The following is a 6,140-nucleotide window of genomic DNA, read 5'->3' on the forward strand; positions in this document are numbered from 1 at the left end:
GTAAGTGTGAAGATTTCAGAGGAAGGAAAACTATTTTTAAAGGGACATTTGTAGCTACAGACAAATGTCAATCTATTATTTTATGCACAAATAATTTTTATCAACACATTATTGTCCAATTGAATTGATCTAAGAGAGTGCTTAATTTATTAATGCGACAGTTGCGGGAGGGATCAATCAAATCATGTAATGAAAACAACAGAAAATCATGTAAAATTAATGTAATAATGAGATTTCAACAAAGTAAAGCATGAAGCTGATAAAGACCCAGCCCTGTCCACGAATAAAAAAAATCCATTTTTACATTCCCTGAAAATGAGAGCAATGTATGCCCTCGAAACGTAGGAAGCTAACTCCAATTTAACCTGGCTGGTAAACCGAGAACACCTGTTCAAATCACGTCGCCAGTAAAGCTACAATTCCGAAGTGAAATATGTAACGGACCAAGTGAGGTCTGTACATAGCATATTTTAAAATTGAGATTTTTAATTCTTTCCCACTTTAAATACGTGTATTTGTATTTTCAACTGAACGAAACAGGGGGTTTGATGAGACTGAAGTAGCCTTTAAAAAAAAAACTCTGATAAAGGTATGTCTGCGGAGAAGAAAATTTCACTCTTCAAATTTACTTCCTTATTAGCGGAGAGTCCACAGAGTATGGAAAGTTTAATTTCCATCGGAAAAGAGATGTCAATTAGTCATTGCTTTTGCTATTGGATATTTAAAATAATATCTCTTAATTGGATCAATGTTAGCACACCAGTATTTATTAAAGTAAAACCTAACCATATTTATAGTTTTCGATCCCCCGAACACGAATTCGTATTTTGTCTAGCAACCTTAGATTTTTAAATAATCAAGGGTGATATACGGCAATTACACATACAATGATGATATTGAACAAAGGTAAAATTTGTGAAAAGTGATGTCTTGCAAAGAGATAATATGTAATGCGACATGCTTTAAATACAGAGTAGAATAGTCAGAATTGAAGGAACGAAGATAACTTATAAGACACATCGAATCTCCTAATAATAAAATATTATCTAACATCGACATTGATATTTCAAAGTTCCTGCAGCTCCATAACCGTGGCCACTTGAAAAGAACACGGATGACAACACTGATACAACACAAACATAGTTCCAGAGCTCTAAATTTGAATCTGAGGACCAAAACAAGCATCTTATAACTCCAAGAGGATTAAAGGATGTTGAAAATTATTTAAAAGGCTTCAAGGAACAGGCGGGCTAAGCTTGTGGGATTTCGACTGAAACAGTAAAATTTATTGGAATAACATGTAAGTGTATGTTCATATGAACGCTGACATCTGTAACAACCTTTCCTTCCCCCTTGTAGATTCAAGGTTACTGCAATACTTACAGGTGTACCGCCTGAGTCCATGAAGTACTGACCAGTGTTTACAATACATTTCCAAACTTAAGTGAGGACAAACTTACAGGTATATTCGTGGGCCCACGAAATGAGATCCAGATTTTCACGGAGTTTTCATTAACTCAAATGTTGGACGTCTTTCAAAAACAAGTGTTAAGATGTCTTGGGTAACATAAGAAACATATGAAATCTTGATGTTCTCCTGAATGCAACATATCCCTGAATGCACTTTCTTCATTTAGAATGTAGGACAATGTGAGTGATAAGCACGGGGAACATTTTCATTAGATAATTTCAACACTGGAGAAACGTTACCATAGTCAATGGAAGCCTAGTGTGCTTACAGACCACTGCTAAATATTGATTCGAAATACCTCAGAGATCTACCGTAGGAAAATCAAACGTTATAGAATCAACTATTTCCTTTTATTGTCCTTAATGTTTAATAATGTCTGAGCGTAATGGTAATATTTCAAATGAGATTATATCAAAACAGAGTACACACAGTCTAATGTCAGAGTCTAAACCAGTTGCTTTAAATCTATAAGGAATAGGCAGGAGGCTCTGTTAAAGAACATTTTTCAAACAGTAACTATATTGTTCAGTGTAATTAGTAACAAAACCAGCATAAGTGTACATTTTACTATATCGACATCCTGCTTAAGTTATATGGACACTGTTACGCAAGAATAGACAAATATAGCTTTTAACATTAAGCCTATAATTTTGTGATTATTATTATTATGCTTTATATGCTGGTGTAAGTGAGGGAAATACACAAGTCATTAAGGATCAATATAGATAACCATCTGCATGATAACGCAGTAGTACTTGTTTCAAGTTCAATCTAAGTGGAACAAGGCTAATTAAAGAGCTCTACGTTAATGTTCCTTGTGACACACATATAAGATAACTCCTACTTAACTTTCGGTTCGAATGCTATTACAGATATAGAGGGTATAATGAATATTTTTACATTATAAAGTGTTATTTGTCCCTAACGTTTTCTTTTTATACTAATGTGTGTTGGTTGGTTGATTTGGTGTTTTAAGTCCACTTTATGCACAGTAAAGCTAATCGGGACTAGACCTACAGTTTAAAGTGGGATCCGAACCACTGTGTGCCTCCACGGGTATCGATCGAACTATACTAATGTGTGTGTTTTCGATTACAGGTACAGGCGATGTCACTAGCGTACGCAGGATATTTTTTCGGAGGGGGCTGGAATTGTAAGAGTGGATATCGTATAGCTGCGTTCAAAGTAGGAGCGGGATACACTGTAAAATATTTCTTAATTAGCATTTCATTTAGTTTTAAAAGTTGTTCAGACAAAAAGTGTAATCAGGGGACATTTTAAGGAGGGTTTACATTTATTACTTTAGTTTAATTTGATTTTTTTTTTATTTTCTCAAAGTTTTGGGAGGGACTGCAGCTCCATCAACTCCCTTCTGCGTACGCCAGTGCTGTAAGTAGTAGGATGGCAACAAAAATACTCTCACGTCAAGCTCTGGTGGGCACAGAGGAATAAACTATCAGAAACAATCAATAAATGTGCCGTGAATCTTTTGATCCTCGTCAAAATTTTCTCAGCATGCTGACACACTCTTCAGAGTCGCTCCCAAGAGCACTGTCGCAGGTGGCTGGAGGAGTGGGTTTGGTCCATAGACAAACCACGTTTGGTCCAGCAAGCAGGCAGGCAGGCAGGCAGATAGACGGAGAGAGAAAGTTGGTCTGTGAGTTGGGGGTCAATTCTCTGTGACTGCCTCATGTGTGTGCCTCTTGTGAGCTACGGCAATTCTCCGTGGTTGCTTCCTATGGGCAATTCTCCGTGGCTGCCTCCTTCGAGCTAGGGCAATTCTCCGTGGCTGCGTCCTGTGAGTTGGGGCACATTCTAGAGTATAGGAGCAGGTTTCTGGCATTTGAGTGTACTCGCAGGTACTATCTTCGATAACTCAATAAACCTGACATCTCTCACTGGACACCTAGCCTAACGCACAATGAATTAACTTAAAGGTCAAGAAACTCGACATTAACTAACCTACAATCGAATAGATATACGGGGAGTATCGTAAAGTTTTAATTATCACCATGAACTAAATGAAACAGAAACTTTATTTCAAGTTGTAGTCCTTAAGACTTCTCTACATAGTCGCCGATCTGTCGCACACATTTCTCCCATCGTTTCTTGACCATCCGCAGGCCGTCATTGTAGAAGTTCTCAGATTGCGTCAAAACCAGTGTTCCACCTCTTGCATGACATTATTTGTGTTGTCGAATCGTCGACCCCGCAGTGGATTTTTCATTTCAGGGAACAATAAAAGTCACTTGGGGCCAGATCAGAAGAATGGAGAGGATGGGGCAATATTTCATTACCGCATTGGCTTGTTTCCAAAGCAGCAGCTTGAGATGAGTGAGCTGGTGCATTATCGATAAGGAGACAGACCGCGGAACCGAGCGTGCTGTAACCTTAGACATACAGAGATCGTCGTGAATAATTTTCCACACACTGCTGTAACTAAGACCAGTTGTATGCATAATCATGTGGAGGGTTACACGTCGCTCTTCCGGGAGAGATCCTCTATTTTCTTCACTGTAGCCGCATCGTCCGTGAATGATGGTCGTCCACTTCTTGGCTCGTCTGTGAGGGACGTGTGGCCACTTTGGAAATTCTTCTTCCACCTCACAACGGTGTCTTATGACGGACAATCATCACCATCGGACAGCCTTTATTTCATCATGCATTCTCTGGACACTGTAACCCTTCAAATGCACGCTGCGAGCCTCACTCTTCTCCATCTTGCAGGTTACTGACATCTACCGCCATCTGTCAGAAAAGTAAACGACATACGAAGAACATTTTTACACCATCATGCACACAAGGACCAGTGATTACACTGGCGAAATTTCATTCACACAGGTCAATAACTTCCGGATGATCATTAAAACTTTACGATACCCCTCGTACAGACAAATGACACATTATTTTGGATATTTATGTTTTTTATAGACTATATATTTTCGGATTTCATTTAAAAAGTGCTAAAATGAACCATGACCAACAAAAGGGTTGTTTTGTTATCGCTCCCAATATATATTCTCAAAATGCGTCAATTTGTAGTCTGATTTTTCCTTATCTACCTTTAAGGATTGGGATTTCCATCACAATTAGAATTCCCAATTGATGTTTCTTCTCCGTGTCTCACTTCGACTCGTGACCGAACAAATACACTGCAGTTAGAGTATTTTGAACAGTTTTAGACCAACTGTTTATAAAATCAAATAACATCAAATAGGTGCTCATTCTCGAAATACCTTTTTGTCCGAGAAATTTACATAGGTGTAACTTTGGTGGGGCAAAGGAGACACTCATGCCCTCAAATTTTCAGGTTCATTAAAATTTACAAGTTAAGGGTAATTTTGTTTACCTTCTGAGACCAGAGATTCATGTTCTGCACAAGATATAGGTAAAAGTTCAATTCTATAAGCATTTTGATGCACTTTATGTAACAGAGATAACATTAATTCCTTGAATGATATGCAAGCTGATAAATCATCACCGCAGATCAAACAATCACTATTTCAAATATATACTCCGTTATAAAGCTGTCCAAATCATGACATGTAATTCTGCCCCTAACATTTATGGTCCAAAGCATGACAGAGGAATTTTTAATTTAAAGTGCCTAAAAATACTACCGCGCTATTAGCATATATTGAAATCTGTCGCGCGCCAAATTGGGAGTTATAGGGTCCAGACCCTCTTTATGCAGGTCAAACGTAGAGAGGAGGACTTCATAAATTTGTCTTCCCATATGTAGACTTTCGAAATGGTGCTATGAGATGCCTAATGAAAGTCTATTCAAATTATGTCACTTTGGAGCGACTTTCTTCCCCCATTTGGTTTGATTGATTGATTGAATATGGTTACGTCACTTTTCTTCCACTTTTGGCTAATCGCGACGATAAGAATGAGTAATGATATGATGGAATTGATGAAGGGACACTCACACAAGAACACTCATGCCCAACCGGGATTCGAACCCAGGATCCGTGGCGTCAAAGCGCAAATCCCTCCACCACGGAGTCGGCTGTTCCCCGTTGGAGATGTATTTGAAAATGCAGAGCTTGGGGAAAAAATATTCACCTTTAATTCGAGCAGTGCCTTTTGAACTTCATTTTCCTGATGTACGTAATTCCCTCGATGTTTCTATTAATAAACACATTCAAAATATTTTTCAGTAGTGGAATCCTTCTTAAATATTCCTAGATACATTTAGGATTGAAAGTTCTCTTTTCGCTTTCACATAAAAATTAAATTATTGTTTGAAAAAAATTACATCATGAATCTGACTAAATCCCTAAATATCGCCCTAAATTGTTCCTTCACTAGCTTCAATTATAGTTTGAGTCTATGGCCTCAAGAAGAACTTTCCTACATTTTGGCCTATGATTCTCGCCTGTCGGCAAGGACGCAAAGTAGGATAAATCGTCATAAAATTTGCCCTTCGACAACCGTAGGTGGTAATTTATAACGTCTTCGATAGGAATTTCTAAAAGTCACTGATATGAGTGTCTTAAGTTGTTTGAAAAGCCTTTTTATGAACCAATGTCATATCCTTTTCTTTTATTTCTCCTCGACGATAAAACAGGCCTTGCGACATACATTTCGATACAATGTCAATGGATGCTGCTTTTCTGATACTGACCAACGCAGATAACCATTTATCTCCTACACAATGTACGGT

This window comes from Lepisma saccharinum, chromosome 1 (genome assembly GCF_977018435.1).
Source record: "Lepisma saccharinum chromosome 1, izLepSacc3.1, whole genome shotgun sequence".
Taxonomy (NCBI): Eukaryota; Metazoa; Arthropoda; class Insecta; order Zygentoma; family Lepismatidae; genus Lepisma; species Lepisma saccharinum.